At 40.9% G+C, this 27898-nt stretch overlaps 1 pseudogene; it reads left to right on the top strand.

Annotated features, from left to right (window-relative positions):
- LOC127526342 (gastrula zinc finger protein XlCGF26.1-like) overlaps positions 1-23011 on the top strand; it is a 59053-nt pseudogene extending 36042 nt beyond the window's left edge.
- Positions 23012-27898: the final 4887 nt, after the last annotated feature.

Raw genomic sequence — 27898 nt, 5'->3', positions numbered from 1 at the left:
ATACATTGCTTGAATAGACACTTAAATGTGTGTCTTTTTTCCCATTTAACCTGTATGAAATATGACAAACTCCCATGTTTCAGTGCCAAAGCCAAACCAGTAATGTCTGTTAGTGAGTATTGGAGAAATTAATATAGATTTGTGGTTTGTGTTACTGCCTTACAGTTATGTCAGAATGAATTTGAATCTCAGTCTGTTTTTTAAGTCTCTGTGCAGTTTCCATGTCTGCTCTTTGATTCTTATTTTCTCCACTTATCTAAAGATGCTCAGGTTTAGTGGCCTGGCAAATCCAACTTGTCTTGGTGTGGTTGTGGACTTAGATAGATAGATACTTTATTAATCCCAAGGGTAAATTCACATACTCCAGCAGCAGCATACTGGTAAAAAACAATATTAAATTAAAGAGTGATAACAATGCAGGTATACAGACAGACAATAACTTTGAATAATGTTAACGTTTACCCCCCCCCCCCCCCCCCCCCCGGGGGGTGGAATTGAAGAGTCGCATAGTGTGGCGGAGGAATGATCACCTCAGTCTGTCAGTGGAGCAGGATGGTGACAGCAGTCTGTCGCTGAAGCTGCTCCTCTGTCTGGAGATGATCCTGTTCAGTGGATACAGTGGATTCTCCATGATTGACAGGAGTCTGCTCAGCGCCCGTCGCTCCACCACGGGTGTCAAACTGTCCAGCTCCGTGCCTACAATAGAGCCTGCCTTCCTTACCAGTTTGTCCAGGCGCGAGGTGTCCCTCTTCTTTAAAATACAATTTATTTTTGTATAACCCAAAATCATACAAGAAGTGCCGCAATGGGCTTTAACAGGCCCTGCCTCTTGACAGCCCCCCCAGCCTTGACTCTCTAAGAAGACAAGGAAAAACTCCCAAAAAAAAAAAACCTTGTAGGGAAAAAATGGAAGAAACCTTGGGAAAGACAGTTCAAAGAGAGACCCCTTTCCAGGTAGGTTGAGCGTGCAGTGGGTGTCAAAAAGAAGGGGGTCAGTACAATACACAGAACAGAACAAATCCTCAGTACAGTATAAAAATAAAAAATTTAGAAGTACAGAGCAGAATTTAACAGTAGATGATGTCACATAATAAGATTTTAATTTGTTTAGAGTCCTGGAGACCTCATCCATCAAGCTGCCTCCCCAATTTGGCCATTCCACAGCTGAAACAGTGCTGGGTCAGCCAATCCGATGAAAGGACCCCTCTTTCCCATGATTCCTGCGATCCTCCATCAGGGATGACTTTACCTTGGGCAGGCAAAACAACTTGGCAGGTGGGCTGAGTGCCACATTTGAGTACCGAGAAGAGGAACAGAATAGGTGAGGGTTAGTATCCAATTATAACTATCATGTTACTTATGTTTTAGTGCTAATGACTAACAACAGAGATGCAGTCTGCACAGTTAATCAGCAGCTCTAGTCAGGGTGTGCTAAACTGAAGTAGTGAGTCTTCAGCTGGGATTTAAAAGCTGAGACCGAAGGGGCATCTCTTATAGTAGCAGGCACACCATTCCACAGTTTAGGGGTCCTGTAACTAAAAGCTCAACCTCCCACTGTTATTTTATTAATCCTTGGAATCATAAGCAGACCGGCATCTTGAAATCTTAATGTGCGCTCAGGTTTCTAATTCATGATAAGTTCAGACAAGTAAGCCGGACCTTGGTCATTTAATGTTTTATATGTTAAAAGGAGGATTTTGAAATCTGCCTGTGGAATAGGGCGACCTGGACACAGGCAGGCAGACATGTCTAAGTCCATCACCACACGTTTATTATACAAATTACTATCTACAAAGTCCATAAGTGCACCAACACTACTCCCCACAGTCCCACAGTCCTGGCTCTCGCTAGACATCTCTCTCTTCCCAACTCTTCTCATACACAGGGCCTCTCTTCACCCCCTTCTCTCACCGACCTCATCCAGCTCCTCACCCGACTCCACCCTGATTGTCGGAAGGCAGACCTTTAAATAGGCAGCTGATTGCCGACCACACCCAGCCACCTGTGACATGACTCCCCTGCAAGCTGAGACCTCCAGGGGCCAGCGGACCGATCCGCGAGGACTGGCCTTCCTCGGCGGCAAGCCGACACACTGTAGCCTAGGGCCCAAGCCTATAAACAAAATAGAAAAACATGGGGCGGAGACGTTGCCCTGACACAGCCCCTCGGCTCGTCTTCTCAGTTGGGCCAACGCTCTCCGCTCTGATTGGCACCCCGATGCTCCCTTTTCCGGCTTCCCCGCTCGAGCAGTCCGTGATACCTGCCACGGGACCATCAGCGGGAGCACACTCGCTCGTCTCCTCTCAGAATGCAGGTTATTCCTCTGCCTCCACAGAGGACGGCCCTTCGAGGGACGTGTGCACCCAGCTGCACGTCCTCCCGTATCGGAGGAACTGGCTTTCTCTAGCCGCTTCCTCCTTTCACTTTGGGACGCCGTGACGGTTCGGATCTGCCCATTGCCAAAGGGCAGACCCAGCCACGCTGGCGTCCGGAGCTTCACGGGTCGGTCTCGCTTACCTTCCCCACTGTGCCTCTCCAGTCAGCAGTTCCTGCAGCGTGCTGATCCTCCTTCACCAGCGGCTCTCGATCGCACGCCACTTCCGTCTCTCCTGAATCCTGTGTCTCCGCCCGGAGGGCACATTGCTCGGCCAGCAGCGATAGCACAAGTCGCAGGCCTTCCTGCAGAATCGCTGCCAAGGAGAGAGAAACAGTCGGCGGTGAGCTTACCTTTTGAGCAGCGCCACTCGCCGACTGCTCTCCGTGGGCCCTTCCCTCTGGCCCACTCGGGTTTCTTCCTGGCACGAGACAGACATTCCCTGCTCCCACCTCCGACCAATCGTTGGCAGGAAGACAGGACACGCTGCCCAATCCCGTGCCTGTCACGAGGAGGGACTTCCTGTCAGCGGCCATCTCGTCTTCCTCTCTCACAGGGGAACGAGCTTTTGGGCAACTCCGCTGCTGCTGCGACTTTCCCAGCTGCAGCCTCTCCTTCCCGGCAGTTCATTGCGTTGCCACCGAGTCAGTGAGCCGCCCCTGAAACACATAGTCCTCCCATGGACCGCTAACGGCCCGGGTTACCATATGCCCCTGCGGGGTTAGGTGCACGCCGCCCCTACGGTACGTGATTGAGGTCTCCTGCCGTGCCGGGTTGTCCACAGACAATTTCTTACTCGCAGGCCCCCACCATGACCCAGGTGGAGCATCCTGCCGACTATGCCACTGTGGAACAGGGTGACCCGGACACAGGCAGGCAGACATGTCTAAGTCCATCACCACACGTTTATTATACAAATTACTATTTACAAAGTCCATAAGTGCACCAACACTACTCCCCACAGTCCTGGCTCTCACTAGCCATCTCTCTCTTCCCAACTCTTCTCATACACAGGGCCTTTCTTCGCCCTCTTCGCTCACTGACCTCGTTCAGCTCCTCACCCGACTCCACCCTGATTGTCGGGAGGCGGACCTTTAGAAAGGCAGCTGATTGCTGACCACACCCAGCCACCTGTGACATGCCCTAAACTTAACCGGGAGCCAGTGTAAGGATTTAAGAACTGGAGTTATGTGTTCATATTTTCTTCTTCTTGTAATAATTCTTGCAACAACATTTTGGATTAACTGGAGGCTGTATAAAGAACAGTTTGCACATCCAGTGAACACCGCATTGCAGTAGTCAATCCTACTAGAGATAAATGCATGAATTAATTTCTCGGAATCCTGTTTATTTAGAAAGCGCCTTAATTTCCTAACATTTTTAAGATGGAAGAAACATGATTTGGACAGCTTTGTAATATGCGCTTTAAATGACATGCTAGAGTCAAAGATAACTCCTAGATTGCAGGCTGATTCAGTAAAATTAATTGGGATTGAGTTAAATGATGACAAAATATTGTTGTGATCAGCGTCATTCCCTCCAACAATTAACATCTCTGTTTTATCTGTATTTAAAGAGAAGTAGTTCTCATTCATCCACTCCTTTAATTCACTAACACAACTAATTAAAGACAACATTGGAGAAACTTCATTTGATTTAAATGAAAGGTATAACTGGGTGTCATCTGCATATGAGTGAAAATTAACATTGTTTCCTAATGAGAGATCCCAGTGGAAGCATGAAAAGTGAAAACAGTAAAGGTCCCAGTACTGAGCACTGCGGGACACCATATTGAACTTCTGTGTATAATGATGGAGTACTGTCAGCACATTTCTGTACATACTGGAATCGATTTGATAAATAAGAACTAAACCAAGCGAGCACGGTGCCTGTAAGCCCAACATCATTTTCTAGCCTGTGCAGTAAAATAGAATGGTCGATGGTGTCAAATGTTGCACTTAAGTCCAACAACATAATTACAGTGGAGTTTCCTTCATCAGAGGATATCAGAATGTCATTTACAACCCGTGTTAGTGCCGTTTCTGTACTATGACCAGTGCGGAAACCAGACTGCAATTTCTCAAATAAATTGTAATGCGTAAGGTGTGACTGAAGCTGACTGGCCACTACTTTTTCTAGTATTTTAGAGAGAAACGGTAAATTTGAAATAGGCCTATAATTATTTAGTGTGTGTGGGTCTACAGTGCATCCAGAAAGTATTCACAGCGCATCACTTTTTCCACATTTCGTTATGTTACAGCCTTATTCCAAAATGGATTACAGTGATCCCTCGCTATATTGCGCTTCGTCTTTCGCGGCTTCACTCCATTGCGGATTTTAAATGTAAGCATATGTGAATATATATTGCAGATTTTTCACTGCTTCGCGGATGTCTGCGGTCTACAGTACGTGTGCTTCCTCAGTTGATTTGCTCATTTGAATTCAAACAAGGGACGCTATTGGCGGATGGCTGAGAAGCTACCCAATCAGAGCATGAGGTTGAGTTCCTGTGTGCTGCTGATTGGCTCAGCGACGGAGTGCTGCATTAACCAGGAAGTCTAATCTCACTCATTCAGCATTAACGTGCCCAAGCGCCAACAGAAGATGCAAATGATTGCAGAAAAGATAAAAGTTTTGGATATGTTGAAGGAAGGAAACAGCTACACTGCTGCAGGACACCATTACAGCATAAATGAGTCCACGATTCTTTTTATTTAAAAAAGGAGGAAAAGCATATAAGATCTACGGCCGCAGTGTCCTTTAACCAGGGTGCAAAATGAGTTGCAAGTGGACGTGATAAGGCAGTAGTCTGGATGGAATCTGCTTTAGGGATTTGGATTGAAGAGTGATGGAAGAAGAACAACGGCGGTGCTAAACAGTCGCCTGAAGAGGCTCCTTTAGAAGAGCTGTAACGCTATCCTTTGTTGTGCAGTAAAATTAAACTCATCGTTATCGGACAAGTCGTCGTGTCATTGTTGGTGACTAACCATAATTAATTATTTACGTACAGTACTTATTACATGTTCATAGTTTAGTGTCACTGTACACACATTTTACTGTATGCAATTTTTCTTGCATTGTACGTATTTATTGCTGGTGGCCTGTCTGTCGTAATGGCTGTAACATGTGATACTGGAGATGCTCGATATCTTTAAAATAATATTTAGGTTTTACTGTATGTAAACTGTGTTTACATACATAATTTCAAAGAATCTTACTTAATATCTAAGAGAATACAAAGAGTTTATGCTGTATAATTGTGCATGAAATGTTTATAATAGTGTGGGAGAGTTTATAAGGGCTTAAAATATATAAAAATAACCGTATAAACATATGGTTTCTACTTTGCGGATTTTCTTATTTCGCGGGTGGCTCTGGAACGCAACCCCCTCGATGGAGGAGGGATTACTGTAAATTCATTTTTTTCCTCAGAATTCTACACACCCCATAATGACAACGTGAAAAAAGTTTACTTGAGGTTTTTGCAAATTTATTAAAAATAAAAAAACTGAGAAATCCCATGTACATAAGTATTCACAGCCTTTGCTCAATACTTTGTCGATGCACCTTTGGCAGCAATTCCAGCCTCAAGTCTTGTTGAATATGATGCCACAAGCTTGGCACACCTATCCTTGGCCAGTTTCGCCCATTCCTCTTTGCAGCACCTCTCAAGCTCCATCATCCATGGGAAGCGTCGGTGCACAGCCATTTTAAGATCTCTCCAGAGATGTTCAATCGGATTCAAGTCTGGGCTCTGGCTGGACCACTCAAGGACATTCACAGAGTTGTCCTGAAGCCACTCCTTTGATATCTTGACTGTGTGCTTAAAGTCGTCGTCCTGCTGAAAGATGAACCGTCGCCCCAGTCTGAGGTCAAGAGCGCTCTGGAGCAGGCTTTCATCCAGGATGTCTCTGTACATTGCTGCAGTCATCTTTCCCTTTATCCTGACTAGTCTCCCAGTTCCTGCTGCTGAAAAACATCCCCACAGCATGATGCTGCCACCACCATGCTTCACTGTAGGGATTTTATTGGCCTGGTGATGAGCGGTGCCTGGTTTCCCCCAAACGTGACGCCTGGCATTTACACCAAAGAGTTCAATCTTTGTCTCATCAGACCAGAGAATTTTGTTTCTCATGATCTGAGAGTCCTTCAGGTGCCTTTTGGCAAACTCCAGGCGGGCTGCCATGTGCCTTTTACTAAGGAGTGGCTTCCGTCTGGCCACTCTACCATATAGGCCTGATTGGTGGATTGCTGCAGAGATGGTTGTCCTTCTGGAAGGTTCTCCTCTCTCCACAGAGGACCTCTGGAGCTCTGACAGAGTGACCATCGGGTTCTTGGTCACCTCCCTGACTAAGGCCCTTCTCTCCCAATCGCTCAGTTTAGATGGCCGGCCAGCTCCAGGAAGAGTCCTGGTGGTTTTGAACTTCTTCCACTTACAGATGATTGATACCACTGTACTCATTGGGACCTTCAAAGCAGCAGAAATTTTTCTGTAACTTTCCCCAGATTTGTGCCTTGAGACAATCCTGTCTCGGAGGTCTACAGACATTTCCTTTGACTTCATGCTTGGTTTGTGCTCTGACATGAACTGTCAACTGTGGGACCTTATATAGACAGGTGTGTGCCTTTCCAAATCATGTCCAATCAACTGAATTTACCACAGGTGGACTCCAATTAAGCTACAGAAACATCTCAAGGATGATCAGGGGAAACAGGATGCACCTGAGCTCAATTTTGAGCTTCATGGCAAAGGCTGTGAATACTTATGTACATGTGCTTTCTCAATTTTTTTATTTTTAATAAATTTACAAAAATCTCAAGTAACCTTTTTTCACATCGTCATTATATGGGGTGTTGTGTGTAGAATTCTGAAGAAAAAAATGAATTTAATCCATTTTGGAATAAGGCCATGCTATAACATAACAAAATGTGGAAAAAGTGATGCGCTGTGAATACTTTCCGGATGCACTGTAGGTCTGACTTTTTAAGTAATGGTTTAATGACTGACACTTTTAGTGTATCAGGTACTGTGCCATGCAATAATGAACATCCATTGCACTTTTTTCTAGTTTTGTTGGCACTGGATCTAGGGAACAGGTAGTGTGCTTCATTTTTTAAATTAAAGTTAAGACTTTCTGCTCAGTTACAGGATTAAAATTACTAAAGTGCTGAATGCAATGTGAGACAGGGTCTGCTTAGCTAGTATTTGGTTTGTAGTGTGATGCAGAGATCTGGGATCTCATATTTTTAATTTTCTCATTGAAGAAGTTCATAAAGTCTGTACTGCTATTATCGGTTGGTATTTTGCACTGTTGATCTGAATTTCCATTTGTTAATTTAGCCACTGTTCTAAACAGTACCCGAGAATTTTTATTATTGCTATCTATTATTGTAGAATAGTATTCTGAGCGAGCTTTATAGAGGGCTTTTTTATATTTATTGACACTCTCTGTCCATGCAATTTGAAAGACATGTAGCTTTGTTGTTCTCCATCTGCGCTCCAGTTTTCAACACTCTAATTTAAGAGCTCTAGTGTTTTCATTAAACCAGGTAGAGTTTCTATGTGCTTTGATCACTTTTGTTTTACAGAGAGCCACTATGTCCAGAGCATCTCTCAAGATCACATTATAATGTGATATTAGCTGATCTAAATTGTTTTCCACGTTTACATTTGATGTTAACTGATCCAAATGGTTTTCCGCAATTACACTCGACTTAAAGTATCTACAAATTTGGAAGCAGAATTACAATCTAGATATCACACTGTCTTTGTTTTAATCTGTGAGTGTGTTGGCAAGGGCAGGACTAAATCAAATGTAATTAAGTAGTGATCGGAAATAACTTCATTTAATGGAGTAATATATAAATTTTGAATTTCAACTTTGTAAGTTATAATTAAATCTAATGTGTGGTTATGATTATGAGTTGGACCTTTGACAATCTGACAAAATCCTACTGAATTTAACAAATAAGTAAAACATTTGCTAAAAGTGTCAGTTTCCACATCAATGTGTACATTAAAATCCCCCATCAGTACTATGTGATCATAATTTATAGCCAAGTCAGATAAAAGGTTGCTAAATTCAGTCATGAACAATGAATACGGCCCTGGTGGTCTATAGACTAGCACTATAATTGTGTTGGAATCTGTTTTAATATTTAAAATGAATGCTTCAAAGGACATAAAGTTGCCTAAATTTTTAGAAGTGATTTGCATTTTGTTACAATGTATTATTCCAAGTCCTACTCCTCGACCTGAATCTCTAGACTTATGAAGGAACAAGTAGCCATCTGGTGACGCCTCAGCTAGGGGGACAGTGTCACATTTACTAAGCCAGGTTTCGGTGAGAAGACACAGATCAGATTTTGTACTTAATATAATATTATTTACCAAAACAACTTTAGTGCCAAGAGAGCGAATGTTCAATAAGCAGCATTTAAAACTGTATGCTTCTTTCTGAACTGGTGATATATTTTTTGTTTTAATTTGAAGTAAATTTCTATTACAGATGCCCCTGTTGGAGGGTCTGGTTTTATCCCTTGGTCTAGTTATACACCTTATTTTTTGGTTATCAATTAATTTAAGGTTTGTATCAAGACTAAATTTACTGGATGCCCCACAACAGGGATTATGGGTAACAGCTTCAGGAAGTAACAGGTGGGATAAACAACAGCCTGTGATTTAAGATCACATGACTGCGGCTTGGATGGTGCTCTAATCAGTCAACCAGGCAGTTTTGCTGCCATATTTTGAGATAATACATAAGATCCCCTCCAGTTAGGATGAAGACCATCTCTTTTGAAAAATCCAGACCTTTCCCAAAAATCATCCCAATTGTTCACAGACGCTATGCTTTTATTTGCACATCAGGTTTCTAGCCAGCAGTGAAGGGAATGCAATCTGCTATAAATCACATCCCCTCTATATAATCTTGGTAAGGGGCCAGATACAACTAAATTCCGACATTTTCTTTCAGCTTTGGTGCATAGAGAGATGAAGTTCCTCTTTAATACCTCAGATTGCTGTAAATAAATATCATTAGTGTCGACATGCAGCAATAAGGTAGATACTTCATCATCTGCAACATGGTCTAATGTGGCCTCTGTGCCAGAAATCTTGGCTCCTGTGAGGCATTTAACATTAACTGCTGGTTTAACACAGTTTGAAATTCTAACATTTCGCACTATGGAATCACCAATTATGAGCACTTTCTTATTCTCAGTTTCCACAGGCGCGCTGCGGAATGCTGAGAATCTGTTCTGGGTCCAAATTGGTGAACTGGGTGCCAGGGGACTAAATTTTGGCTTCTTAGACCCCCGGCTTACTGTTACCCAGTCACCCTGTGGCTGAATTTGTGCTGCTGACTTCGGCCGCGCACTGACTACAGTGGGACCTGGAGAGACTGAAGCCGAATCAGAAGTAGCCGAATTGTCTAAACAAACCGAGTCAATCCAATTTTTGGTTTGCCTAATTGCTATCAGATTCCTAACGTGTTCCTCCAATTCGCATATTTTCCCGAGCAACTCTAAATTAATCAAACACTTTTGGCAGGTGAAGCTGTTTACACTGTCGGCCGGAAAACCTGAACTGTACATGCTGCAGGACACACAACATATAAACGTGCCCTCAACGGGCAGAGAGAACTTACGTTTAGTGTTGATATCTTCTTCTCCATTTTTGTAGTAACTTTGGCGCTTTCCGCGTTCAGCTGAATCACTGAGACCATCTGCTTTAAGTTTTCACCACCCGCTGAGCGATCGACTTTAATTTCTCACTGCCGGTTATTTCTCCTGGTCAGCTGCCAGCTTTACTTCAGTTGAATTTGCTCAGGTGTTTGGGAAGGGCTACGTGCCTGTGAGAGACGCTGCTGCTCTGTGCTTCCGCTCGCTGCTCCGTCTTTATGCTGCCTCCCCAGCACACCACCGCGTAAAAGAGGGCGCTCACCACAACTGTCTGATAGAACATCTGCAGCATCTTATTGCAGATGTTGAAAGACGCCAACCTTCTAAGGAAGTATAGTCGGCTCTGTCCTCTCTTGCACAGAGCATCAGTATTGGCAGTCCAGTCCAATTTATCATCCAGCTGCACTCCCAGGTATTTATAGGTCTGCACCCTCTGTACACAGTCACCTTTGATGATCACGGGGTCCATGAGGGGCCTGGGCCTCCTAAAATCCACCACCAGCTCTTTGGTTTTACTGGTATTCAGGTGTAGGTGGTTTGAGTCGCACCATTTAACAAAGTCCTTGATTAGGTTCCTATACTCCTCATCCTGCCCACTTCTGATGCAGCCCACGATAGCAGTATCGTCAGCGAACTTTTGCATGTGGCAGAACTCTGTGTTGTATTGGAAGTCCGATGTTTATTGGCTGAACAGAACTGGAGAAAGTACAGTCCCCTGCGGCGCTCCTTTGTTGCTGACCACAATGTCAGACCTGCAGTTCCCTAGACGCACATACTGAGGTCTGTTTGTAAGATAGTCCACGATCCATAAAGCTGGCTCCTGCCCTGTAAAGGTTTTCTTTCTGTACCCCAATAACTTCTAGTTGTGTTTGTTTTGCACTGGACCACAGTGGTGAGGTGAAAGTTAAGGTCCATTTGGCTACTTATATATGTGACTTTATCATACAGACCCAACCAGGCTGTGTGGGTCACCCCAAGTGCCACTCTTAGGTGAACTCCACTGTGAGGACTGGCATCCTTCTTCTGGCCAAGACCCACTTTTATTTCAATAGAATATTCATGAAGGCCAATAATGAGCTGCTTTATTAATGTGTTAATTACTAAAATATTTGTGATGTTTGTATAGTGTACTTGAACAAGATGAAGCTGATCAACTTGAAACTTGTTTCAAAGTTGTTGAAAATGACAGTTGTTTTGAAGAACATTTTTGTCCTGGAGCATGTCAGATTTGCTAAGCACAGTCACTGATCTCATCACCTGACCACGTTAATTTAAACAATTGTCACATTTAGCGATTGTGTGCCGACCATTCAGCAGAGTTGTGCTCAGCTCTGTTTCTAACAGCTAATAGCATGCTGCTGATGACGTCTGTGGTGTACAAAGGGTTAACAGCTGTCACTCTTCAGCAGCAATCTTCACCCTTTATTTTATTTTTTCCCCCTTTCGTTTTTCTATCTGAAACATGAAACAACAGAAAGAGGAGCATCTGTTATTTTTGTTAGGTTCAAAACCTACAGTTTCTTATTCCTCTTCACTTAACTCTATACCTTCTACCTCACGAGGACATTCACTGGTTGTCTGCTCTCCTGCACACACAGTCTGCCCCTAAGACTAAAAAGCAAAATCAAACCTGTTTAAATTGATCTTAGCGAGTCGCAGGCTAGTTGAAGTCAGACTTTGGGTGTCTCACATTAGGCAGCCATCTTTACAGGGACACACCGCCAACTGCCTCCATCTCTCTAAGATTATGTAAATGAAGGCTGTGACTTGAATAATGGTTTTGGATTTTGTAAGCTTGGGGCAGTTTCACATTAGACAAGTTGACCAGTGATTTTAAGTTCCTCCTTCATATATCCCTGTTTTTTAACATAATCCTGAGGCCTAACTTGTATAAACCTTCCTTAACATTAATTGATAACAAAATTCCAGGACCCTAACAGTATTGAATGTTCAATCAAAGTAGTGAATACTGTTGACACACAACTGTGTAAGATGGCCTCCTTCTTCTTCTAGCCTGTTGGACCCTCCTTTCCTTCCCAAACACATTTTACACCTAATGTGACATGGAAAGTGATGAGTTACTGTCTGATTGCTATGCACTGTCTGCTTTGACATCAGCTTTAACTAACAGCATGTTATAAAAATCAAATGTCTTTAGATCTGAATGATGCGGTTTTAATGGAATTGATTCCTGTTTTTTTCCACAGAGAGATAAAACTCTGCCATTTACTGTAACGTTTAAATGGATGTGAAAGAGGAGACGTGTGAGGCTGACCTGAATATCATGGAGGAGAGGACCGTAAATGTTAAGGAGGAGGACTGTGAGTGGGAGAGTGTCCACCCCAAACAGGAGAGTCTGGACATTAAGGAAGAGGACCGTGAACTGGGGTCAGTGAGTATTAAAGAGGAGTGTGTCAGCACTGAGGTGGCCAGCTATAGGAATATGGAGAGTGTCAAGGAAGATGACCATCATTATGGAGATCAAGATGGAGCAGTGACCGGCTTAGTCTCTTCTCATAGCAGACACTCTTCACCTCCGGAGTCTTCTATCAATGTAAAATATGAATCATTACAGTCTGACAGAAAGACGAATGAAGAAATTTCATCTCCTAGAACTGAGGAAGGTCAGACATCACCTAAGACGTCATCTAAAGCAAGTAAGTGAAAAATAACAATCGGTGTATGATTTAGGGTCAGGGTTATAGGCCTGAAAGTGCTGTCTTGTACTTTTTTTAAAGAAACTTAGAGGAACATTCAGATTACATTAAACACAGCAATTTCACTACATTTTACAGGGTTTAGGAGTCTTCATTTCTTGAGTTATTGTTTGTAACATTATGCAAACACTCTAAGCCTGTCTTTGGTAAAAAGAAAGTTTGTGAACCCTTTGGAATTCCTTTTATTTCTGCAATAATTCCTCCTAATTCTTTGGTCTGATCTTCAATTAAGTCCATAAAACAGAGAAGCACAGTCGTTTTAAACTAATAATAAACAATGAGACCCTTGTCATTCCTGAATACATTGTTTAAACATGGGAACAATCCAGTTTGTGACCCCCTGTCTTTAGAAACTTTCTGATCCTCCTTTAGCTGCAATGACCTTCACCAAACATTTCCTGTTGCTGCTACTCAGGGTTCAATTTCTTGTCTATTCATAATTTCGAAAGTTTTCAGTTCCTTGATGTCTCAAGGATTCCATAAATGATCATCTGACTTCAGGTAAAGCCAATGAATCCTAAGTTCTTCTGATTGGCCGGTTTGGAACACCAGCTTTCTTCTGTTTAAGCCTTTCTCTTGTTGACTTCTTCTTTTGTTTTAGCTGATTGTCTTTTTCATTACCTAACTTCTCTCAAGCTTTCACTATCATAACATCTCCTATCAGATTTCTTTGTAACAATTTTTAATTCAGTGCTACATTGATGATGGCATCCTGTCCTGGTCCTGCAGAAGCAAAAGCCCTAAACTATGATTCTACCATGAGGTGATAGCAATAGTGTCCAGTGATCTTTTACCTTCAGACCACTGTGAAATGGGGACACACAGATGGTGACATGGAGATTCAGGCATTCACACACCAGACCAGGGGTGACATTTATAAAACTTTGCATGGAATTGAGCATGAATATATGCACACACAAAAAAAACAAAACCAGGAAAATGTGTACTTCCAGAAAAAAATATAAGGTTTATAATCCGGATGTATGCACATTACTACAAAATTTACTTTTTGTAAATCATAGTCACTTTTTAAATATGTATATGTGAACATTCCTTTAACTGCCACCCTGAAAACATTCACCTGTGGAGCCTGCTAATCCGTCACCTCTTTATGCAATCATGATGCTGCAGAACTTCATGGGCTGGTAGGTCAGCCTCTTCCTCCTCAACCTTTAAGACCCCATCACCTGCATTCAAGAATATCTGGCTTTGCTCTTCATCTGAGAGTGAAAGATCACACATGTAGATACAGTGCCTCTCATCTGTGGTCTGGGGTTCAGGAAAGGTGTAAGGCAAAACTGTCTGTGCAGGAAGACACTCACCTGGTGCATGTAATGACATGATTGCTGTTACAATGAATAGGTCAGGTCATATGAAACACTGAGGGATCAGCAGGTTACTTCACCAACACATAATTCACCATGTAAAGCAACATCATGTCTGTCAAAGTTACTTTGTCTCAAAATAAATGAATCGTGGTTTGAGTGAGGCCATGGAGACGTCACATTTGTCAGCCACATCTTGGAAGACTTGTGTATTAATGGAATGTCACTGCTTACGGTTAACAAAAGCAGCTTCAATCCTGCTAGGTGCCCTTTTTGTAATATGAGTGCAGTAAAGTGTTCCAGTTGTGTTAAAAGAGCTGGACGCCACTGCAGATTGACTTTTTGTGTTGTCATTTGTTATGTGTGTACACCCACACTGTACAAAAAGCAGATGTAGTGCATGAGCAGTCAGTTAATGGCTTCCAGCACAGCAGGCATAATGGAGTGAAGCTTGGCTGAGATACTGTTGAGCTGTCAGCCAGTTCCCTGAGAAGTGACATCAACTAGCAGATATAAAGTGATGACAAAGTAGAATTTCTTCAGTTCAAATATATATCATTGGCTCTCTTTAAGGGAACTAAAATACAGTTTGTACATCATAGCTCTAATTTTTGAGGTGTCATGTTTGTCATATCAATGCACATTATAATAACGGCTTGGTGAATTTAATTATTCTTGTGAGTCGTCATTTAGCTGATTTGGCTGCCTTTTCCGCCTTGATTGAGGGTGTTGTCATTTCCCAGTTTCTCTGAAATGTTGTGTATGTATGGGTCAGAGTTACTGTAAATATGTTTGTTCTCCTGTCAAGTTTCTTTTGTAAATCTTGACGCTTGTATGGGAGGTTGCATACACACGTTTCGAGTCCGGTTTTATGTGTATGCAAGCTTTATAAATGAGGCCTTAGGAACTTCACTAGCCTATCTTTAGATAGGTCTCAACCCAGGCAGCCTGACTCCAAACTCAACAGGAGGCTTCAGCATGCACAGGCCCAAAATGTATTGTTGGCTTAAATAGTTATAATAAAGCACTCATCAAGTGTCAGTAAACAACTGAAGGAGCACCTCTCTGATATCAAATATAAATGCTGGGGGTGGTCCTTGAGGAGTGATATTGGTGTAACCTCACCTCTTAGGGTCTCATCCACAAAATACAAAGATATTTGGGTAATTAATAAACAACACAATATAAACAACTTGAAATTACATAATCAGAATGACAAGGCAAGTACTATTTGAAAAATATTGAAAGCACTAAATCAGCTAAGATGTTCTTTTAAATACCTGTATTTGCTCTCCCAGCTTTATTTTTTTCGCCCTTTGTTATAATTTCCCAGCCTTATTCTCGCTTTATCTCCTCTTGACAATCTTTAAGGGTTATCTTGATGTGATGTTGGAACAGCTTAACTGTTAGCTAAACTAACAAGCTTGATGGTCTGATGAATGGTCTCCTCTTGTCTGTTACATTTGTTCTTGATCTGTATGTTCATGAGCAGATTCTTATCAAGAAGAGACGGCTTTGCAAGAACCCACATTTCTTTTCTTTTATTTTTCTGATTGCCTCTAAGCCACACCTCCAGTCTCCTCTCATTGGTTGAACACCTGACTAGACGGGACTGTAAAGGTTTAAATGACGTGTTCAGCATTGACAGTCCAGTTGTTTGTGTGTTGTTAGTTCAGGTTGATTGTGTTTGTCTGTGATTGTTGTGCAGTTGAACATCAGACCACATTCTCAGGAGGAATTTGGGCAAAAATTCAGGATATTTCAAAGGGTACACAAACTTTTTCTTGCATTTGTAAATCAATTTAAATTCTATTGAAGATTTTAAGCAACACATTCTCAGAGCTGCTTAATCCAGCCGAGTGTCCATCTCTGTGCATCTTTAGCTAACAGTCTTGTGTTTGGCCTGGTTGTGTTGTAATGTGTACAAGAACGCGGGGACACAGTTGGCAACCAGTTTTTGGTAAATTTTGCACAAACATTAAGATGTTCTTTACACAGAGAGCTTTGCTGGGCTGAATGGCCTGTTCTCGTTCAAATTGTTCTAATAGAGCTGCAGTCACCTGAGAGAAAATTAAAGACTTGTTGTTGCCTTAGATCTTCACTTTATGTATTGCTTCATCTCCGTTTCTCTTGTAGAAAGCCTTTTTGTGCTTTACTTTAGTATTGTTTTAGTTTTAATTTCTCTGGCTTTGACTTGTCTATCATTTAATGATAAATGTTAAGGTTGCTCAGCTAGCGCTGTATTTCAGCTGATGGAAAGAGAAAGACATTGAAAAGTGGAGTTTAGATTTTCATAGGACTTTTTTTACATACACACTTGAGAAGTCTTGGTGTGTTAGAATGTTAATGTTATTTATGGATTGTCATGAGCATCAAGTTGTGTTTAGTAAAACTTTACTCCATAAAATCATGTGATTATTATGACATCATATTGGTGATTGTGTTAAGGTTGGCTGGAGTATTTGAAATTGCAGAAGAAGTCCTGTGTTTGTGCTTTTTCAAACAGATTGTTTTCTTTCTGATTTCTTTCTTTAAGAATTATGTTTCTTTCTTTCAGTTTGACTTTCAGTTCTCCCTTTGGCTCATGGTTTTGGTATCCCCTGATTATTTTCTTCTCCATTAGTATCTTTGCCGTTTTACTATTTACGGTATTTCTTATATATATTTCTCTTCTGGTTCGTCCTGCTTCCACTGCAAAACCGGTCCCGCCCACACGCAGCCGTCACTGCATTTCTCGATTCCTATTCGTCTACTTCCAAACCCTTCCCCAAGCTGCCAGCGGCTCCTCTTCAAATCCGGTCCCGCCCCCACACAGCCAACACGGCATTCCTCGACAAGCTACTGAAGTACGCTTACAAAATAAAGCAAACTCTGCATTAGGTGAAAATTTACTTCTCCAGCTAGATTCCATGCTCAGAACCATCAACCCCTTCGTTAAATCATACAAACACATGCATGAAATCGATTTGCATCTATCCCATAGGCAACTCCTGTGAACAGATTTCCACGCTCAATATGAATTCCGATCCTATTGTTTACCCACTTTTACTCCCTTATGGAGACATTGGCTGGCACAAAAGATTTACAACATTTTCCCGATAAAAGAACCGCCAAACGAATAAGGCTTACTCAATGCCAATTTTACGCGTACAGATTAGCAATGAGGAATACATTTAGTATTTTGCACTCCAGCGGCAAACTATTCCAACAGTACTTCATAGATGCGTATGTTAAAACAGAGGGCGCGCGTCTCAACGATCTCAGATTACATCAACAAGATCTGCGTGTGGAACAACACAAAAGACTATCAGACACACCGCAAGCAAAGGCTGAAAATAGCAACGTACGTGTAGGCAAAACAATCATATAACCATTCACATTTCCAGGAAGTCCAAGATACATGCAACAAAACTATCAGGATGTCATGACCATAGTACGTAAATTCAGAAAGCCTCATTTATTTATCACTTTCACATGTAATTCTGCTTGGCCGGAAATTCTCCATGCACTGTCGGATAGCCAAAGACCGGAGCACAGACCTGATATTATAGTACAAGTGTTTTGGATTAAGCTGTGGGAATTACTTAGAGACATTCTACAACATCATCTTTTTGGGGTTGTTATTGATTATATTTACGTAGTCGAATTTCAGAAGCGCGGCCTTCCTCATGCCCACATGCTGTTTACTCTTCACAATAATTCTAACAACCACTCTTCAGCCCCGGTCAGTTGTTTGTGGCTTTTTCTAGGGTTAGATCTTTCGACTCATTATCTGTCATCTCCACCAAAACACCTATTCACAACTGCGTCTTTCATGAAGTATTTATTTCTTCTTGATTTCTGAATTCTTTTCTCACCGTTTTCCGTTCCTATTCTGACACCGCCGTATGATATGGCGGGCGTCGGCTAGTACACATTATTATCTACACGGTGTAGAGTCTGAATTGAACATGTCAAGAACTCCGGAGTAAAGGCCACTGTAAGGAGCTCTGGACAGGAGCTTGTTGGTGTTTGTCATGATGAAAGCCTTAGCAGTCTTTTGAGGATAGCAGTAGTAAGGGAAACTGTCAAGTTGTAGAATGAAGCCTTTCATGTAATTTTAGCAGGAACATCTCCTGATGTGAATGAAGTTAATCAAAAAGGTGACCGACGCCTGCAACTGATTAATAAAAACCCACAGAATGAGTAATTTAATAAGACTTCATTTGCATTCATGAACTCATATTAAATTTAATACACAGTAAAACGCAACACATTTAATTTCATTTAGCATAGTGGACGTCCATGACTATTATAAAGGGCTGTATAAGTGAGACCGGTGTGTGATAAAGCTGAGCAGTCCTGGTTTCACCTGCCACTCCTCATCCAGAGCAGACACTAACACGATTAATGGCTCTGATCCCGGGTTTCTTCATCTTATAATTTTTTTTCCCCAGATTACTGGTGCTCCTGTGGGTCAGTGCATTAATACTTCACTTTGTTCATTCTTCCTTATCGCTTTAGTGATTTAAATGAGCTCTTTTTGTATACATTTTGCATTTAGGAGTCCACATGATGCTCAATTGAATAATGGCTGTGTTGTAAGAGTACTCCATGACACTATCCTGCAATTACTGTATTTACAAATTAATCTCAAAAATGTCTCATCAGAGCATCAACATACCATTTGTGGTTTTTGGTGTGACAGATGAATTGTTCAGATCAGAACACACACTCTGGTTCTTTACATTCAAGGCCAGTGAAGAAATCCCAGAGGAGTTTGATTGAGGATGGCATGGCGGCTGATAACTCTGGAGCAGTTTCCACTGTTAATCAACTGACGGCCTTTATATCGGAGCATAATGGAGTCCTAAGTGTGACCTTGAATGCATCAGAAGAGAGGAGGTTATCTGACCTTCATAGTGATATTGTAGAAATTAGAAACGAAAAGCAGAGACTCCTGATAGTTTTTATTCTGGTCTGTACTCAAGTGAAGCAGCATGACACAGAGAATACATTCCTTTTTTCCTGAGACCCAATCTCCCCATAAGAAACTTCCCAGACAATAAGATGGATCAAGGAGAGGCAAAATCAGAATTATTGGAGTTCCATATGATAAGAGTGGGAAAATGTTTGGCTTTATTAAGAAATAATGGCTTTTTTGGTTTTCAACCATTTCTAATTTCAGGCTGGGCACATAGACATGTCACTTTGCCTGGTATATACTCTACGTCCAGTCTGACTGAGTTACTATTCTGAAAGATGCTCACAAAAATTCAAATGTAACTTTTGAAGGATGGAAGGTCTATTTTTACTCCTAATTACTCAGTCAACACCACACCAACCCCACAAGACCTCGTGTCTGGTGATCAAAAAGGCTCCACAAATTAATCTTTCTGCTATCCTGATTTGTCTGACAAAGCTTCAGACTTCCTTCCCAGGGGTGCAGCGGCATTTCACTGACACTCAACAGGCGCTCGGTGTCCTTGACTCCTTCATGTCACTGGTGTTTGGCCGCTTTGACTGTTTTATATATGATAAACCAGTACTGCTTAGACATTTTCCTGAATATTGATTCATAATTACTACTTCTTTCTTTTTTTTATGTGTGTATTTCGTGTGTGTACATACGCATGTGATTAGAGAGTCATTGCGGGTTGTGAGGGGTCAGGACACGAGCCTTTCATGCTCCATATACTCTTGACCCACAATTGTTTAATATTTGCTTGCCTGTCATATTTATCTTCAGATGTGTTTTTTCATATTTTCACCACATTGACTCTTGTATTGTGAATGTTGGGGTTAGGATGGGATTGTTTACTGAGCTCTCTCCATGTTTGCCCACTCATGATCATAACCTGTTGATTTTTACCTGTGCTTTTATTTAAGAGACCTCGGTTTAGTTTTTTTCATATACGGTTTAGGAGTGGGATTCTGGAGTTAATGTCTACAATATACATGACTGCTGGTGGGGATATTGGGTTAACTTGTTTGGCATCATGTAATGTATTTCATTTACAGATCTTCTTAATTGCTGTTCTTTGTTTTCTTCTCTCCTGTCTAGTCTCAGTGTCTTCTTCTTGCATGCACTCAAGTGTTGCTGATTTATTATTTTTGAGCTAGGCTGATACAGCCTGTTTTCAAGATTTGTTTCTCTTGGTTAAATACATTCATCGCGTCACCTCCATGTGTTAGTGTGTGGCAGTGTCCTTCTCAGACACTAGTAAATAACATGGAGCTTTGCGCCGAGTTCACTATGCAGTGCCGCTGAATGTTCTTGATTCTGGAGATGTTTCAGAGGCAGGTTTTGTTTTGTGTTGATTGAGATTTGTTAAAGAAAACTCACCTGTGTTGCAGTCTATGTCCCACATCCATAGAATAACACATTATATTCATCCTTTCCTTTCGTTGTCTGAATTCCAAATAATCATCAGTATTGGTGCAAATGCATTTCTTAACTCCCTGCTCAATGAATCACCTTCCCTGATTAATCAGCATTTTCCTCCCCCTTCACAGGCGCTTTCCAGATTTATTATCAATCTAAACTCGATTGATGTATTTGTATTCTTGTCCACGTTGTCTGACCACTGCTGCATTACGTTTCAGCTGTTTCTCCCCTCGTCAGCATTTTCATGCAGATTTCATTTAACAAACCTACGCTAAACTTGAGGAATTTATAACACTAAACAAAGACTCTGTTTGAGATCCACCTTGTGTTAGACTGGCTATTAAAGAGCATATTCAAGGCCTGACCAATGCTAATGTCTCCAAATATTCTCACTCGGCCCACAGTAATATTGACAATCTTGAGAAGCGTCTGAGTAATCTTTTAATTCACCTGTGTTTTTCTGATCCAGTCCACAAGCTCAAAATGACGCAAATCAGAGAGAAGGTAAATGACCATCTTGTGCAGAGTTGAGAATTAATTTCATGTGCTCTCGTTACTATCTCTCTGGTGCTAAACTGAGTGAGATGTGAGCTCTTAGACTGCACAGATGAGATTCGTTAGCCTCCATGTCTCAGGTTGAGCAAAAATATAGTGATAGTACAGATATATAGATAATATCACTTACTAGTGCTTGGAAATTAATATGGTTTATTTTTTTTTTTTTCTTAAACTTTCTCCTCTGCTGAACTCCCATCTTTAGAGTGATTCATGTGTTTTTTAAATTTTATTAATTTACCAAAACTCTCAAAAAATGATGCTGCTTTTCTGGAGGCCCCTGTTTTAGCTGAAGAAATTAAATCCATTAAATGCATTTTTATATCAATTTGCAACAAAAAAAGCCCCTGATGCAGGTGCTATGAAGACAGAAGTATATTTTGCATTTCGGCCACAAGTGTCCAGTTTGCAGTTTCAGGTCATGTGGGTCTTTGAGATTTTTCAGTGACCTGTGTGTTTTATTCATTTAAATTTTACTCTGTTCTTATTGTATATTAATTTTTTTTTGCTTTACTATCCTCTGCCTCTTTTTAAAATCAAATTTATAAAATATTATGGAGTCGGGTGGCTTTTGACTAATTGTTTACAAATATTAAGACACATTCTGTTTAATAAAAGTTCATTTCACATCTTTAACATGACACTCTCCAATGTGATGATGGGCGATTATTATTACTTTCTACCTGCAATAATTAACAATATGTAATGTTATAATATTTCAAGAATATGATGACAAAGTAATGATGCCATTCTGTAATGTATTTTAAAAAATCAGCAATAGTCTTGTTGTTTGTGCCTATCACATGTGAACTATTTATTTTACTATTTTAAATTCTTGGCTCCTGTAAGTGTGCTCATGTGATGAGTAGTTGAAATACAAATGAAAATAATTAACAAGTTGAGTCTCTATTCACTTGCTACTTAAGTCATACGATTGCTTATGCTTATCAAAAGTTTGTTCATAAATTAAACCAATATTTATTTAGTGTTGTAAGATGATGTCAGTATGAAAGCGGTGCGTTAAAAACTAAATTTTTTTATCTTTTAAACTTTATACAGGAATCAAACCTCACTGCTGTTCTGAATGTGGCAAACAGTTTTCTATAAGATTCTTACTTCAAAGGCATCAAAGAGTTCACACAGGAGAGAAGCCATATTGCTGTTCTGAATGTGGTAAACAGTTTACACAGAGAAGCATTCTTCAAAGCCACCAAAGAATCCACACGGGGGAGAAGCCATATGACTGTTCTGAATGTGGTAAAAAGTTTACACAGAGAGTCCATCTTCATATCCACCAAAGGATCCACACACGGGAGAAGCCATATGACTGCTCTGAATGTGGTAAAACATTTTCACGGAGAAGCCATCTTCAGAGCCACCAAAGAATTCACACAGGGGATAAGCCATATTGCTGTTTTGAATGTGGCAAAACGTTTTCACGGAGAAGCATTCTTCAGAGCCATCAAAGAATTCACTCAGAGCAGAAGCCATATTGCTGCTCTGAATGTGGTAAAAAGTTTTCACAGAGACGGCGTCTTAAGAACCACCAAAGAATTCACGCAGGAGAGAAGCCATATGACTGTTCTGAATGTGGTAAAACATTCTCACGGAGAAGCAGTCTACAGAGCCACCAAAGAGTTCACACAGGGGAGAAGCCATATTGCTGTTCTGAATGTGGCAAAAAGTTTTCACAGAGTAGCAGTCTTCAGAACCACCAAAGAATTCACACAGGAGAGAAGCCCTATTGCTGTTCTGAATGTGGTAAACAGTTTTCAGATAGAAGCAGTTTTCAGCACCACAAGATAATTCACACAGGACAGAAGCCATATGACTGTCCTGAATGTGGTAAAAACTTTTCACAGAGAAGCAATCTTCAGAGGCATCAAAGAATTCACACAAGAGAAAAAAAATGATAGAAACTCCCCCACTTTGCCCACAGTTGAACACAGTACAATGCTAAGCAACAGAAGAAAGAATTCAAAAAGTTTGATGAAAATAAAAAAGATCTAATTGGGGAAACTACAAGTAAAGTTGTAAATACACTGCCCCCCCTCCAACAGCCTCATGTGGTAACAGAACTTACTCATGCCTGGCTTATGAGGGGCGAACTAATACCAAAAGATGTACGCCTCATCATAGGTGCACAAAACAGTGTCTTGGAAACAAAGTGGTTCAGATTAAAAATAGAAAAAATAAATAACCCATAATTGTCACTTCTACCACAAAGAGCTAGAAACAGTCACACATCTTGTTGCTGGGTGCGAGGTACTGATTACTGAAGGATTTTACACTGCACAACACCACAAAGTGGCCAGGCTCATTCGCTGAAAACTTGGTAAGAAGTACAACTTACCAGCACCAGAAAGACACTGGGACCACAACTCAGACTGCACAATGGAAAATGAGGAGGTGCAGGTCAGTTGTAGCACAGCAAAACTGACTGACTGAAAAATAGAGGCCAGAAAACCAGATATAAGAAATCCTGGATAACAGAAGTATTAGTTCCTAGTGATTACTCAGTCTTAACAATGAAGAGGCAAGAAAGAAACAAAATACCAAGAAATGCAGTCCGAGATATGACATATGAAATGTGGACCAAAAAACAAAAACGGAAGAAGTCCCTGTTGTTCTAGGATCAACAGGATTAATAAAGAAAAATGTTCAGGCCCATCTTGATAAATTACAATAACTCCTTATGACCTCCAAAAAGAAGCCTTATTAGAAACAATTCAGGTTGTACATTGAGTCCTTGTGAGAAACTTACGAGAGTGAGAAGTTAAGCAGTACAATGAGACTGTCCTGACTAAAGAGTGAAGTTCACTCCTGTTTTGATAGTAAGCACACCAAGAAAATTTGGATGAATTAAACCTGAGAGAAGCTGAATTGTTGTTCTGAATGTGGTAAACAAATCTGGCACAGAAATCCTCTTCTAATGCACATTAAAATTCACACAGGAGAGAAGCCATGTGGGTGTTCTGAATGTGGCAAACAGTTTTCATGGAGATACAACATCTACATTCATTTACTGTATATAGCACATTTTCATATAAACGATGTAGCTCAAACTGCTTTACAAGATGTAATAAGAAGAAAGTTAATATAAACATAAACAAGATTAGGCAATAATATACAGCATGTAACAAAGAAAAAGGTAATGTTGAATGGCCAAGTGAATAGAAAAAAAGCAAAAAAAAAATCTCCAGTTAGGCTGAAGAGAAAAAAATCTGTAGGGGATCCAAGGCCAAAATTCTGCCCGGCCGCCTCTAGGCATTCTAGCTAACATTCTACCTCAATCAGTCCTCATGGTTTACATGCTTCACATGACGATTTTGATGATGATGATGGCCATGTGGACACCTGACACACCCCCCATTCAATCCATAAACACGAGGCAGTGTGGTATGTTGATCAGGAGGTGATGGAGCACATCGTCACCACAGCAGAAATGGAAAATACAACAGAGACTAGTACCAGCAGAGTGAAGCTGCAGACTGCCATACCTCTGGCGCTAGACACGGAACGCCCATAGCTTCAATCACGGAATGCCCTTCAGAGCACAACACACCAAATGACGCGATTATCATAACGCCCTTTCCCAGCGTCACTCGCATCATGCCCTCTGCAAAACAGTGTTGACGTGCTCGTTGCACTGTATGCTGTAGTTGTACAAATTACAACAGTTTTCTATCTGTTCAAACCTAAATGACTTCCAGTCTCATACTTACGCTTTCAAATCATTCTAAGCTCTTTAATGATTCTATGACTTTGCCAATATAAAGTACAGTTTTTTTTTTGTTTACTATTTTGAATGGTTGTTCATTATGTTTTCTCCTGAACCGTTACATTATAGTAAAAGTAACAAATCTTATTACTATCCAGCGTTTCAAACAGAATGTACCTCATGAAACTCATACCTAGAGATTTTCAATCTGTAAATGTATTTCATATTCCCACTAGCAAATTATACACTTGTGAAACAATAATAAGCTTAATTAATTTTTAAAAGGTTTTCAAAAACAGTGCTACATATAAATTTGGTTTTAAAACTGACAAGGAAACATTTTAGGAAACAGTCATTTACTTATTGATTTGATCCATAAACATTTTCATTACTTACAGTATTTCACACATGCAGCTTTATGTCATGTACATATCAATTGAATGGTATATGACAGCCAGTAAATTTTATGTAATTTTAAATTTTTTTAAAGAACTTTTCAGTTTGAGACAATCATGATTGTTCTTAAACCTTTTTCATACAACATTTAAGTTGATCGCAAAGACCCAACTTATACCACCATAGACTCAAACTGTCTTTGAGTCGTCGTCTTTTTAAAATTTTGATAAATATCAAAAACTGTTACAACTACTACTAATAATAATAAATAGTGGGTCAGTTACAGTGTGCATTCAGCAGGGAATTATCCTGAGGTGATCTCATCATTAAACATACAGTATTTATGTCTTGTGCATACAGTACAATGATATTGTTACTTACTGTACATGCCTCTCCAGAACAGCGATAATATAATAAAACACAAAAAATATATAGAATACAATTTACAGTATAGATATATATCAGATATATTTCAAATATTTATAGCTAGTCTTTTTCGTACAATGTTTCTTATTATGATTGGCTGTTCAGTAACTCTTTAACTAAAACACTTCCTTTGAAGCCATACTTAGCGCCATTGGTTCTTTACTATTTGCCAGAAGGGAGGATTAAAAAAAAACACTTGTGCAGGATTTTCGAGTGTTTAATAATCTTAGCAGAATGGCTTTTAGATACCCTGGACAGAAGGCAGCTGGGTGGCAGTAATATTTTGTGGCTTTCACCACCCTCTGCAGTGACCCAAGCGTGTGTGCCCTACCAGGATGTGATGCCGCCAGTGAAGAAGGACTCCAGACAGCACCTGTGAGACGTCTCAGGAAGGCATTGGTGAACTTGGCAATAGAGAAACTGTGTTGTTCCCTCATCAATTGATCAGTGATTGTTACTGTACGAAATTTTAAAAAGCTTACCATTTCCACAGTACCCACACCCAAAAAAAAGACAAACCACAGCATACCCCATTCTCTGAAGTCTATGACCTGCTCCTTAATTTTTGGACATGAAAGGTCAAATTGTCCTGGGACCGCTGAGTCAAGCAGATAGACCTCTTGTCTGCAAGCCATTTAATCATTGTTGGTGATCAGGCCTATGATGGTGATGTCAGTAGCATTTATAATAATGGTGCTGGTGTGGTGTCCAGTGTGGAAGAAGAGAATCACTAACCTGTGATTATGGAAGGAGTCAAGGTCTCACACTAGAAGAGAATGTTCAAAAAGCTTTCTTTTATTATTATTATTTATTGCATACCTAGACTGGAGTGTCAGTAGCATTGCAATGCCCCCCCCCCCCCCCCCCCCCAGTAGATATTGCAGCTCTTATATGTGAGCTGGTTGCGTGCAAAGCTTCACACTTTTGCAGAAGTACAGAGGATTGATGCAAGAGCCTAAAAGCTAAATTAATACGGCAGTTACAGAAAAAAGACAGAGATAAACTTCTTCATTATACAGGAAGAACAAGTTGCAAAAAATACATATTCTCGGTAAAGTCAGATTCTTTTGAACTGCTCACACAAATAAACAATTGCTGTGCATGCTAAATGTCAAGTACACACTGTTAGATTTCTGCTGTGCTCTACTCAAAATGTCGCGTACACACTTTTAGATTTTTGCTGTGCTCTACTCAAAATACAAAATGGAAGGTTGTCTTTATTCTTATTCAACACTCGACCCTTTTGAGCAGAAAAAAGAATCAAAACCTTTAGAGGGAGGCAGTTTCAACCTCAAAAAGAAGGGTGCGCTCATCGTGAAGGAGAAAGGCTTTTGTCATGGTGTTAGAGAAAAGACGGGAAACCAGATGCCTGACTAAAGGGACAATGCAGCATAAGGTGAGTAGCAATAGAAGGAGGCCTATTGCAAGAGAAATACAAATTGATTTAAGCCACTGTGCCCAGGGGCCGAACCACGATGTGAACCATTCATCCAGAGGGGTATCAATTCCAGAGTTTTCAGCCAATTCCTGAGAGAGGGCAATTAGACCGGCTAAGGCTCGTGTAATGGAGCCATCAAGAGCAGTGTTGTTGGGGATATATGTACAACAGGTATCTCCGAACATGGCACAAACACCCCCTTTTTCGGCTAGTAACATGTCTAGCGCTAGGCGATTCTGCCAGGTCATTAGTGAGGTTTTATCCAACTGCTCATGTATGCCCTCAACGGCTTCCTTAGTGAAATTTAGAAAACGTTGTTGGTTATAGTATAAGTAGTTAATCCAATCAACATTCTTGTTTATAGTGACTAAAGGAAAAATAGATTCAAAACCAGCAGCAACCTGATCACGGCCTTTGAACTTACTAGGCACACCTCTGGGTACGCCGATAGAGTCAATGTATACACCAGGGCCATGCAATGAGAAATTGGCAAGAGATATGGGCAGTGCCCTACGGACCCTATGAGGATGGGGGTTGGGCAAAGGCGGTTGCCCATGTAAGGGAAGAAGACGGAAAGGCATGACCAGTTGGACGAGGGTGCAGGTACCAGTCCAGTCTGGAGGAAGAATGTCTAAAAGTTTTGATCTTTTGCACATCCACCAAACATCGGCCCGTGCGACAATTTGAGAAGTGAACCAGGTAACTGAAATATTGGCTGGCAGGGAGGAATTAAGGGTGGGGTTTATGGAAACGTTATATATGACTGAGCAGTACCCAGGGGGTGGGGCACCCAGAGAAATTGCAGTCTTATTGGGAGAAATACGTAAAAAGCAGGTATAATTTCCAAGGTAAGGCCTGAACATTGGGGTTGTCATAGGGGGAACTGGAGGAAAAAG

Source organism: Erpetoichthys calabaricus (assembly GCF_900747795.2).
Source record: "Erpetoichthys calabaricus chromosome 1 unlocalized genomic scaffold, fErpCal1.3 SUPER_1_unloc_15, whole genome shotgun sequence".
Lineage (NCBI taxonomy): Eukaryota > Metazoa > Chordata > Cladistia > Polypteriformes > Polypteridae > Erpetoichthys > Erpetoichthys calabaricus.
Note: the sequence above shows the minus strand (reverse complement) of the source record. Positions and strands in the feature narration are given on the sequence as shown.